The sequence below is a fragment of the Quercus suber genome, unplaced genomic scaffold (assembly GCF_002906115.3).
Source record: "Quercus suber isolate HL8 unplaced genomic scaffold, Cork oak 2.0 scaffold_163, whole genome shotgun sequence".
Classification (NCBI taxonomy): domain Eukaryota; kingdom Viridiplantae; phylum Streptophyta; class Magnoliopsida; order Fagales; family Fagaceae; genus Quercus; species Quercus suber.
In genome coordinates, this window is record NW_027069624.1 from 464,473 (window position 1) to 477,589 (window position 13,117).

Here is a 13,117-nt window from a genome sequence, read left to right on the forward strand (position 1 = left end):
AACACTCTTTAGTCATAGTCACCACTACAAGTCTTTTTATTAGACTTCTAAAAAATTTAATATTTTTCTCCAAAGTCCAAAGTGTACACGTTTATGGCTAGGATGCATTCCACTTTTTTCCATGCTATGAGTTATCATGTCAATCTGCAAGACTTATCAGAACCCATGTGAATTGCATACTATAGTTACACGTGTCTCTCTCTCTCTCTCTCTTTGTTAAGGAATTGAAACTAAACATTCTTTAGTCATAGTCACCACTACAAGCCTTTTTATTAGACTTTTAAAAATTTTAATATTTTTCTCCAAAGTCCAAAGTGTACACGTTTATGGCTAGGATGCATTCCACTTTTTTCCATGCTATGAGTTATCATGTCAATCTGCAGGACTTATCAGAACCCATGTGAATTGCATACTATAGTTACACGTCTCTCTCTCTCTCTCTCTCTCTCTCTCTCTTGTTAAGGAATTGAAACTAAACATTCTTTAGTCATAGTCACCACTACAAGTCTTTTTATTAGACTTTTAAAAATTTTAATATTTTTCTCCAAAGTCCAAAGTGTACACGTTTATGGCTAGGATGCATTCCACTTTTTTCCATGCTATGAGTTATCATGTCAATCTGCAGGACTTATCAGAACCCATGTGAATTGCATACTATAGTTACATGTGTCTCTCTCTCTCTCTCTCTCTCTCTCTAAGGAATTAAAACTAAACATTCTTTAGTCATAGTCACCACTACAAGTCTTTTTATTAGACTTTTAAAAATTTTAATATTTTTCTCCAAAGTCCAAAGTGTACACGTTTATGGCTAGGATGCATTCCACTTTTTTCCATGCTATGAGTTATCATGTCAATCTGCAGGACTTATCAGAACCCATGTGAATTGCATACTATAGTTACATGTGTCTTCTCTCTCTCTCTCTCTCTCTCTCTCTCTCTTTGTTAAGGAATTAAAACTAAACATTCTTTAGTCATAGTCACCACTACAAGTCTTTTTATTAGACTTTTAAAAATTTTAATATTTTTCCCCAAAGTCCAAAGTGTACACGTTTATGGCTAAGATGCATTCCACTTTTTTCCATACTATGAGTTATCATGTCAATCTACAGGACTTATCAGAACCCATGTGAATTGCATACTATAGTTACACGTTTCTTACAATTAAGCAATTTTTTAAAATTAATTTTTATATATTTTTTGTTTTAATTTGAGCTTTAATACTGAGTTGGACGGTCACCTGTTTTTATTTCAGTGCTTCTATTTGTTCAACGTATGCCTAGACTATGACTATCTAGTAATTATTATTATTATTACTATTATTATTATTATTTTTTTGCTTTTTTTCCTATCCATTTAGAAAGTCATTAATTTGTTACATGTACAGGTGTTATCTTAATTTAATAAAATTATAAGTTTAGGATAATATATTTTAAATTAAAATTAATTTGTTAAGTTATGTGATAAATAATTTTTTATTTGTGTAGATTTAAAATGTAAAGTGATCATATTATTTTCTAAGGGTTCAAATCGTGTTTGGATAAACCAGGTTTTATTATTCTATACTTTAATTTTTTTTTTTTTCAAATAATTTATAATTTTTCTATTATAAATCCTGTTTTATTTTAATTATAAATGTTTACTAAAAGATTAAGTGATAGTAAAAGGAAATGTTAATGAAACTTGAATATAAAAATTTAATTAATAATTTTGCATCTAAAAGAGAATGATATATAGATTCTAAATAATAATAAAAATTGAAAGTTAAATAAATATTATTTAATTAATAATTAAAAAAAGCCTCGCCTAAATGGTCTGGGGATAAGTTAAATAAATATTATTTAATTTGTTAAGCCGGCCCTGTTTGGGTATCTTAAGGCTAAATGGTCTGGGGATAAGTTGTCAGGTTTATCTCTTGCTAGTGGGCGTTTAAAGTCTTTTGTTCAAAACTCAGGGGAAGTCTCACTGTTCAGAACTAGGATTGTGCTTTACAGGTTCAAGTATAGGCACATCTTCTTCTCGTTAAATCCTTTTATATAAAGTTTGATTATACTGGACGAGAGGAAGTAGATAATGGAAAAATGGATGAAAGCTGTGGTCGTGTGTAGACGTGGCAAAACAGGCTAGTTGGGTTGGGTCAATCGGATTTGCAGGTAAAACGGGTTGCAGGTCAAAAAGAGTCATTTTTAAACAAGTCAATCGGATTGCGGGTCGGGTTGACCCGTATTTTTCAAGAATTTTTTTTTTTTTTCAATTTCAAAAACAAATCAATGACAACATGTTTAGAGAGAATGAATAAAATCAATTAAGCAAATGAATTGCACTTAATGCCACTTATTAATATCCTTCCAATTCTGACAATTTTGAGCATGACAAAAATTATTTATAGTCATAAATTCATGATGGAAAAAGCCTTCAATGTTAATAGTTCACTGTCAAAATGCATATATAGAGTATATGTAGAGTATAAGCATACCTTTCATTCATAGCATTTTTCATACTTTATTGAAATGATAAGTTGTGAGTGGTGGATAATCATTTTTCCATGCATTTATTACTGACATCACTTATTTTCTATCACTTACAAGCTGTCACCTCAACAAGTTGTGGAAAAAATTGTATTCCTAAACTTATTCAAATATTTTTACTGAATTTTTTAGTTATCCCTTAGAGATATACTAAGGGATAAGGATAAATAACATTTTGAAATTTCTTGAATGTGGATTAAAAAAATGTTTAAATAAATATTAGAGATTTGAGCCATGAACATTTTTATTGAAAATATCAAAAGTTGTCAATTAAGCTAAAAGACTTTAAACCTTTGGAAACTATAGTTATTGACATCAAAAGGGATCAAGTAAGCTTGAAGAGGGCTATGAAAAACAGCTAAAATTTCATTTAAATTGTTTCTATTTTTAAAATAGAAATAATAAAATTTCAATCTATAATATTTGGTCCATGTCTACTAAATTGTTTGAGTTATACATTGGTTTGAATGTAAACAAAATTTGTAATACATTGATAAAATTGCATTGCCGTTTAATCCTTTGAATGAATTTGTGATCATATCATGTAGTTGACTCAAGCTAACAATAAATAAATATCAAAGCCCCTTTTAGGCACCACAAAAGAAATAGTAACTCTTTGAAAACTATAATGGTCATTTCAATAAGAGCAAGACTTAAGTATAGTACTTAGGTGCTGTTCCTTAGGTTCCCTTTTTAAAATTCTACCAAGTGGATTTTTTTTTTTTTTTTTTTAATGGGATGGAAGTGTATTTTTTAGTTAAATAGCCACATGGTTGAATGTTAAGAGGAAAACCAAAAGAACAACATCTAAGATACTGCATCTAAATTTTGTCCTATCAATAAATGGGCCAAGGGGTTCAACCATTCAAGTGACACTGTTGTTTGGATTGAGGGGTATAGAGAGGACTGAGGAGTAGAGTAGTACTGTTAGCTAAAAATGACTAATTTTCAGCTAACACTACTTTACTCCTCTACCCCTTAATCCAAATTAGCACTTAAATGAACATAAGACTTACTTTTATGCACCATTGAACAACAGCACTTTAGAAACTAAAATTGGTCACATCAATGATGGGACCAACAAGACTTAAACGAGGCCATTGGCTGACTACAGATAGGCCTAGTATTGAATGAGATTTTTTTTTTTTTTTTTTATTGGTTGTCTTGAGTCTTGAGAGCCATGTGTAACGTGTTGTCTTGTCTCATGTCTCATGTCATGTTTGTGAAGCAATGAAGTTTAATTGTTTACAACTTTATATCTATAATATATCGACTATTAATATCAGTACTTTGTGCTTTACGCACCTAGTATCAAGACGTAGCTTAAATATTTTTTTAGCGAATATTTTTTTAACAGGTCGTGTCACGGGTTATTCGGGTCAGGTCATGTAGCTTAAATTGCATTGAGTCAAGAGATCTCTTGCACCATCAATTTTGTCGTTGGAGTTACGACATCTACTAATCCAACTAAAGTTGCAAGAAACAAAAGACATAGCCAAGTCTTAACTATCAAATCAAATTGGAAATAGACTCACAAAACAAGAGCACTTAATCATAACATGTGTCATAAATTATAAAACATGATCCTAAACTAGAAACATGGCTCGACTTTATGAACCGTCTCATTCCATCCACTTGCAACACTTCCTTGAGTAAAGGGACCGCCACTTTCAATACTTCCTTGAGTCAAGAGATCTCCTGCACCATCAATTTTGCCGTTGGAGTTATGGTATCTACTAATCCAACTAAAATTGCAAGAAACATAAGACATAGCCAAGTCTTAACTATCAAATCAAATTGGAAATAGACTCACAAAACAAGAGCACTTAATCATAACATGTGTCATAAATTATAAAACATGATCCTAAACTAGAAACATGGCTTGACTTAATGAACCATCTCATTCTATCCACTTGCAAAACTTCCTTGAGTCAAGGGACTGCCACTTTCAATACTTTCTTGGGTCAAGAGATCTCCTGCACCATCGATTTTGCTATTGGAGTTACGGCATCAACTAATCCAACTAAAATTGCAAGAAACATAATACATAGCCAAGTCTTGATTGTCAAATCAAATTGGAAATAGACTCATAAAACAAGAGCACTTAGTCATAACATGTGTCATAAATTATAAAACATGATCCTAAACTAGAAACATGGCTCGACTTTATGAATTGTCTCATTCCATCCACTTGCAAAACTTCCTTGAGTCAAGAGACCTCCACTTGCAATACTTTCTTGAGTCAAGAGATCTCCTGCACCATCAATTTTGTCGTTGGAGTTCATCTACTAATCCAACTAAAATTGCAAGAAAAAAAAAAACATAGCCAAGTCTTGAAAGTCAGTGGTCAAATGGGAAAAAGACTTACAAAACAAGAGCACTTAATCACAACATGTGTCATAAATTATAAAACATGATCCTAAACTAGAAAAATGGCTTGAATTTATGAACTGTCTCGCTCAATCCACTTGCAACACTTCCTTGAGTCAAGGGACATTCACTTCCAATACTTCCTTGAGTCAAGAGATCTCCTGCACCATCAATTTTATTATTGGAGTTACGGCATCTATTAATCCAACTAAAATTGTGAGAAACAAAAGACATACCCAAGTCTTGAATGTTAGCAATCAAATGGGAAATAGACTTACAAAACAAGAGCACTTAATCACATCATCTGTCATAAATTATAAAACATGATCCTAAACTAGATAAATGGCTCGACTTTATGAACCGTCTCATTCCATCCACTTGCAACACTTCCTTGAGTCAAGGAACCTCCACTTGCAATACTTCCATGAGTCAAGAGAGCCCCTTCGCCATCAACTTTGTCATTGGAGTTACGGCATCTACTAATCCAACTAAAATTGTGAGAAACAAAAGACATAGCCAAGTCTTGAATGTTAGCAATCAAATGGGAAATAGACTTACAAAACAAGAGCACTTAATCACATCATGTCTCATAAATTATAAAACATGATCCTAAACTAGATAAATAGCTCGACTTTATGAACCGTCTCATTCCATCCACTTGCAACACTTCCTTGAGTCAGGGGACCTCCACTTGTAATACTTCCTTGAGTCAAGAGAGCTCCTTCGCCATCAATTTTGTCGTTGGAGTTACAGCATCTACTAATCCAACTAAAATTGCAAGAAACAAAAGATATAGCCAAGTGTTGATCGTGAAATCAAATTGGAAATAGACTCACAAAACAAGAGCACTTAATCACAATATGTGTCATAAATTATAAAACATGATCCTAAACTAGAAAAATGGCTTGACTTTGTGAACCGTCTCATTCCATCCACTTGCAAAACTTCCTTGAGTCAAGGGACAACCACTTGCAATACTTCCTTGAGTCAAGAGATCTCCTGCACCATCAATTTTGTCATTGGAGATACGGCATCTACTAATCCAACTAAAGTTGTGAGAAACAAAAGACATAGCCAAGTCTTGAATGTTAGCAATCAAATGGGAAATAGACTTACAAATCAAGAGCACTTAATCACAACATGTGTCATAAATTATAAAACATGATCCTAAACTAGAAAAATGGCTTCACTTTATGAACCGTCTCATTCAATCCACTTGCAACACTTCCTTGAGTCAAGGGAAATTCACTTGCAATACTTCCTTGAGTCAAGAGATCTCTTGCACCATCACTTTTGTCATTGGAGTTATGGCATCTACTAATCCAACTAAAATTGTGAGAAACAAAAGACATAGCTAAGTCTTGAATGTTAGCAACCAAATGGGAAATAGACTTACAAAACAAGGGCACTTAATCACATCATGTGTCATAAATTATAAAACATGATCCTAAACTAGATAAATGGCTCGACTTTATGAACCGTCTCATTCCATCCACTTGTAACACTTCCTTGAGTCAAGGGACCTCCACTTGCAATACTTCCTTGAGTCAACAGAGCCCCTTCGCCATCAATTTTGTCATTGGAGTTACGACATCTACTAATCCAACTAAAATTGTGAGAAACAAAAGAGATAGCCAAGTCTTGAATGTTAGCAATCAAATGGGAAATAGACTTACAAAACAAAAATTATAACACCTGTTTTTCTCTCCTTTCACACTATCTAATAGCTATAGACTTATCTCACCTATTATATCAGCAGATTGCAAGATCAAATCTGTTGCTTATAACTTGTACGTTTCCACCAATTTGAAAAGCTAGAATGAACCTGTCACATGGGTTTTCACGATGTTAGAAATTTCATGGCAAATTGGGGTTGAACAAAACTAGTGTCACAACAAAAATTCTTAACGATTTCACAAAAAGCAATTTTCTACCAACTCACACTTGGGCCTATCACAAATCTACAATCCTCTTTTAAAATGACCCCATGTGGTAGGTAAAATTGGGTGTTGTTATGAAGTGCCCGTTTGGTTGGGCGTTTTGAGCCCACTTTTACCAAATATGCGCATTTGCAAAATGCTGAGAAGTTATTTGCGTTTTGGGCCAAGGCAAAAAATGGTCTGGGAACGCGCAACAAATATGCAGCAGCAGAGGTCCATAAACAAAATGAAACGCGCATTTTTATCCGTTAGCTCTTGCTGTTCACCAAATTACCCTTGCAGTTGTATACCTCAGTTCTCACGCTTTCCCTTTTATTTCTCTCTTCTCTTCTCTTCTCTGCTCTGCCGTCAAGCACTGAGCTCTCTCACTCTCACGCTCATCTCTTCTCTGCCCTCTCCGTGGTAAGTCATCCATGAACCCGGTCTACCACCACAATCAACAAAATCAACAAAACCCATTTCAAACCCAACTCAAAATCAAACCCAAAATCCACAGAAAATCAACTCAAAATTAAACCATTAATTAAAAACCATAACCCAAACCCAAAATCAAAATCAAATAAAAATACAAACCCAATGTTTCAATCATCTTCATCTTCATCATCATCATCATCATCATCTTCTCTGGAGGAAGTGAAAGAGCAGCTTTCGAATTGTCAAAAAAAAAAAAAAAAGAGCTCAGCGGTGGAACAACGTTCTGGAGGAAAAGAGAAAGGGAAAAAGGAGAAAAGAAAAAGAGATGAAGAAAAAAGTGAAAGTGGAATGTTCTGGAGGCTAGGTAGTGGTAGGGAAAAAGGGAAAAGAAGGAAAAAGGAAAGAAAAAGAAAAAGAGAAGGCTACGTGGGTGGAGGAGAAAAAAAGTGGGAAAAAAAAAGAAAAAAAAAAAGAAGAAAGGGGAAATGTTATCACAATATTTGTATAATATTTTCACAATAAATTTTAAAAGGTAGGTTATTATTAGCTAATATTAGTGAGAAAAAAATAATTTTTTTAGAAAGACAAAAAAATAATTTTAATAGTACGTTAAAATTAAAATTTGTATTAATTTTTATCACCATATTTTTACAATAAATCTTAAATGGTAGGTTATTATTAGCTAATATTGGTGAGAAAAAAATAATTTTTTTAGAAAGAGAAAAAAATAATTTTAATAGTATGTTAAAATTAAAATCAGTATCAATTATCACAATAATTTTACAATATTTTCACAATAAATTTTAAGTGGTAGGTTATTATTAGCTAATATTAATGAGAAAAAATTAATTTTTTTAGAAAGAGAAAAATTGATTTAAGTATATGAAGTAGTTGATTTAAGTATGAAATAAACTCATATAAAATATATATATATATATATATATATGAAATAAACTCCTTTATATATACATTGTTCTTTTTGGTAATTTATCCCTTAAACTGCCACTTTTATAAGTGCTAGCCAAACACTCAGCTTTTTCAAAAAGCACTTTTTAACAGCTTTTACCAAACACTCAGCTTTTTGAAACTCCATTTTTTCATTATGCACTTTTTGAAAACTCCACTTTTTCATTATGCATTTCTACAAAAAGCTGAACCAAACTCACCCGAAATCGTTGTGAATTTGGCTTTATTGAAATTATTAAACTCTATGACCCACAAAAATTAATTGATAGTTCGAACAACGAGCAGAATCTTCAGGAGCAAACTCATATTTTTAATGGCAATCCAATCATGTAACTAAGATAGCGAAAGAGCTAAAAGATGTGTCCCCCACTAACAGAACATGAAAAACGAAAAGCAAAATACAAAACAGACCCCACTCAAATACTATTGGGAAAAATTCCTTAGAATTTTAAATCGATGAAAAAAAAGTAAAAATTACAACAGAAAAGCTATTACTTTTACGGTTCATTATAATAATATTAGATTGAAATATACCGCGTGGTTCAATATGCACTTGGAAAAATAAATAAATAATGGATACATGTGTAATGAGAGCGACAGAGAGAGAGAGATACCAAACAATTGAAATCAGCGTACTTTGCATGAGAGACTTCCATCTACGACTACAGGGAAGTTTCCTCCCTATTCTACTCGTTCAGAGGAAAAAAAAAAAAAAAAAACTTTTTTATTTAGCTAAAATTTATGATAAAATATAAAAATTATCATTAGATTTTGCGATACTATCAAAACTCTTTAAAGAGTACAAAGGTCACATAAAACCATTAGAAAATTTCTTTTGCTCTTGCTTTCATCTCCATTTTTTTTATGGTAAATTGTAAATTACGCCCCTAAAGTTTGGGGGTGATTGGATTTTACACTCTAAAGTTTTAGAATTTGGATTTTACCTCCTAACGTTTTGAATTATTTAGATTTTACACCCTGATGTTTTAGAATTTGGATTTTACCATAAGGGTATTTGGATTTTACTTCCTAAAGTTTAGAAGTATTTGTATTTTACACCTTAAAGTTTCATAATTTGAGAGTATAAAATCCAAATACTACTAAACTTTAGACAGTGAAATCCAAATTTTGAAACATTAGGGTGTAAAATCTAAAAACCCTAAATTTCAGGAAGTAAAATCTAAATTCTAAAATTTCAGGGTGTAAAATCCAAACGCCCCCAAACTTTAGGAGTGCAGTTTGCAATTTACCAGTTTATTTATATAAACTTCCTTCTTCATTNGGTTCTGGAACAACGTTCTGGAGGAAAAGAGAAAGGGAAAAAGGAGAAAAGAAAAAGAGATGAAGAAAAAAGTGAAAGTGGAATGTTCTGGAGGGGAGGTAGTGGTAGGGAAAAGGGAAAAGAAGGAAAAAGGAAAAGAAAAGAAAAAGAGAAGGCTACGTGGGTGGAGGAGAAAAAAAGTGGGAAAAAAAAAGAAAAAAAAAAAGAAAGGGGAAATGTTATCACAATATTTGTATAATATTTTCACAATAAATTTTAAAAGGTAGGTTATTATTAGCTAATATTAGTGAGAAAAAAATAATTTTTTTAGAAAGACAAAAAAATAATTTTAATAGTACGTTAAAATTAAAATTTGTATTAATTTTTATCACCATATTTTTACAATAAATCTTAAATGGTAGGTTATTATTAGCTAATATTGGTGAGAAAAAAATAATTTTTTTAGAAAGAGAAAAAAATAATTTTAATAGTATGTTAAAATTAAAATCAGTATCAATTATCACAATAATTTTACAATATTTTCACAATAAATTTTAAGTGGTAGGTTATTATTAGCTAATATTAATGAGAAAAAATTTTTTAGAAAGAGAAAATTGATTTAAGTATATGAAGTAGTTGATTTAAGTATGAAATAAACTCATATAAAATATATATATATATATATATATATGAAATAAACTCCTTTATATATACATTGTTCTTTTTGGTAATTTATCCCTTAAACTGCCACTTTTATAAGTGCTAGCCAAACACTCAGCTTTTTCAAAAAGCACTTTTTAACAGCTTTTACCAAACACTCAGCTTTTTGAAACTCCATTTTTTCATTATGCACTTTTTGAAAACTCCACTTTTTCATTATGCATTTCTACAAAAAGCTGAACCAAACTCACCCGAAATCGTTGTGAATTTGGCTTTATTGAAATTATTAAACTCTATGACCCACAAAAATTAATTGATAGTTCGAACAACGAGCAGAATCTTCAGGAGCAAACTCATATTTTTAATGGCAATCCAATCATGTAACTAAGATAGCGAAAGAGCTAAAAGATGTGTCCCCCACTAACAGAACATGAAAAACGAAAAGCAAAATACAAAACAGACCCCACTCAAATACTATTGGGAAAAATTTCCTTAGAATTTTTAAATCGATGAAAAAAAAGTAAAAATTACAACAGAAAAGCTATTACTTTTACGGTTCATTATAATAATATTAGATTGAAATATACCGCGTGGTTCAATATGCACTTGGAAAAATAAATAAATAATGGATACATGTGTAATGAGAGCGACAGAGAGAGAGAGATACCAAACAATTGAAATCAGCGTACTTTGCATGAGAGACTTCCATCTACGACTACAGGGAAGTTTCCTCCCTATTCTACTCGTTCAGAGGAAAAAAAAAAAAAAAAAACTTTTTTATTTAGCTAAAATTTATGATAAAATATAAAAATTATCATTAGATTTTGCGATACTATCAAAACTCTTTAAAGAGTACAAAGGTCACATAAAACCATTAGAAAATTTCTTTTGCTCTTGCTTTCATCTCCATTTTTTTTATGGTAAATTGTAAATTACGCCCCTAAAGTTTGGGGGTGATTGGATTTTACACTCTAAAGTTTTAGAATTTGGATTTTACCTCCTAACGTTTTGAATTATTTAGATTTTACACCCTGATGTTTTAGAATTTGGATTTTACCATAAGGGTATTTGGATTTTACTTCCTAAAGTTTAGAAGTATTTGTATTTTACACCTTAAAGTTTCATAATTTGAGAGGTATAAAATCCAAATACTACTAAACTTTAGACAGTGAAATCCAAATTTTGAAACATTAGGGTGTAAAATCTAAAAACCCTAAATTTCAGGAAGTAAAATCTAAATTCTAAAATTTCAGGGTGTAAAATCCAAACGCCCCCAAACTTTAGGAGTGCAGTTTGCAATTTACCATTTTATTTATATAAACTTCCTTCTTCATTTTTAATTGTTATTTATTTATTTAATTTTTAAAATTTTAATTGTTATTTTTCTATTAGAGTTATTCTGACACTTTTTTATGTATATAATGTGTTGAGTAAATATGTATTAGTAAAAATTCACATTAAATGATAATGAAAATAGTGTGTGATTATTGTAATATAATTCGATCCAAACTTGTAAACTTTAAGTTTTTAAATAAAATGGTGTACTTTAACTTTATATTATATTTCACTGCTAAATCGGAATCTATGATATCTCTTATTCATGTGTGTGTTCACAACTCTACATCTGTCTTTCAGTCAAGTCAACCACGCTTTAGCCTTTACTTCTTTGGTGGTTAGTCGAGTGCACTTTTTCCAATCCTCCTGTTTCTTACTCCTTTGCTTTATTGTTTTTCACTGTCTCTCACACACTTCAATAATATATTCTTTTTCCCTTCCATTTACTTCAAAATCGTTTTGAAAAGCATTGGAAACGAATCCCTAAAAACATGATACTGTGTGTGTTGATGTTTCAGCTTCCAGTGAATGACGAACTAGTTTGGGACAACGGGACCCCATTTCCCGAGCCTTGCATAGATCGCATTGCTGAATACTGTTGGAAAGGTAACACTATTGTCTTGCCCAATTATCATATCCATTTCTTATTATCAATTTCAACATGGTTCAATTGTGTTGTATTGTATTGTTTTGGTCAACGCAGTCATATAGTTCAATTTCAATCGTTAAGTTTTTGCCCTTTTAGGATTTGGGTTAATTATTCGCAAAATCCATCCTATACTGTAAATTTTGAGCTGATTGGCAACAAATCAGTGGGCTAATTGGATAGTGGAATGCACTAATATGTCAAAATCAACTGATTAGTTTTCATTAAGCAACTATATCCTCTCCAATCAGTCCATTAATTTTAATGTTGATTTTGGATTGCATGTTGGAAGTTGTGAAAAATCTTGAAAGTTTATAGCTTGGGGTGGGAATTGTAATCTGCAAATGACCCTCTAGTTTAGGGTGGATAGCTACAATTAACCGTGACCGTATTTTGTTTTCGTTTTTGTGGTTTTGGAAACAGTATGAAGCATTGGCTTGGCTTTGTGGAGGTTTGAGCTGTTTCGCAGGTTTGGGACTGTTGGCTGTGTGGAACAATAAAGCTTCTAAGATACCATTTGTAAGTCAAGAAGCTTGGATTTGATCTTTCATTTTGTGTTTTGAATTTGCAGAATACAGTGATTTTCTATGATATTTTATGAGGTTATTCTTTTATAATTTTGAAATTAGTTATGCTTTGCTATATCTTTATTGATCTCTTTTTGAATATCAAAAAAATAGGAAGTGAGTTTGATGCCTTGTGTAGTCATTGGATGAGTTTCTTGCCATTTTTGATGGTGTAAAGGGGTAGTAATTCTTTTGTGAGTAATGGAATAGGTTGGAGAATCCCAAAGAGGGGTGCAACCAGGTGCATGAGAAATATGCAAAAAGTGGTTTTAGATGCTATAAAAGATAGGTCGTCCTCAATTACAATGATTTGAACAATTAGAAGGGTTCATGTAGCTGACCTGGATTAACTGGGTCTAAGACTTCATTTTCTTATTAGTTATTTATTGGAAAATAGGTTCGAACCCCACCTCTCCCTCCCCCAGTGTCTCTCT

The 13,117-nt window shown here is 31.6% G+C and overlaps 2 long non-coding RNA genes across 7 annotated transcripts; one reads left to right on the forward strand and one right to left on the reverse strand.

The window, feature by feature from the left end:
* Positions 1-4,587: 4,587 nt before the first annotated feature.
* Positions 4,588-7,630, reverse strand: LOC136069335 (uncharacterized). Of its 6 annotated transcripts, none has more exons than XR_010630571.1 (3): positions 7,409-7,630; positions 6,838-7,259; positions 4,588-6,720 (listed from the first exon to the last, which is right to left on the reverse strand). It is a non-coding gene; the product is annotated as an uncharacterized LOC136069335 (long non-coding RNA). The 6 variants fall into 6 exon arrangements; XR_010630572.1 differs by lacking the exon at positions 7,409-7,630 and having other exon boundaries at positions 4,588-5,371; positions 5,454-6,720; positions 6,838-7,385; XR_010630573.1 differs by lacking the exon at positions 7,409-7,630 and having other exon boundaries at positions 4,588-6,489; positions 6,640-6,720; positions 6,838-7,384.
* Positions 7,631-11,802: 4,172 nt separating this feature from the next.
* On the forward strand, positions 11,803-12,734 carry LOC136069329 (uncharacterized). The gene is made up of 2 exons (XR_010630559.1): positions 11,803-12,077; positions 12,541-12,734. It is a non-coding gene; the product is annotated as an uncharacterized LOC136069329 (long non-coding RNA).
* The last annotated feature ends 383 nt before the right edge of the window (positions 12,735-13,117 follow it).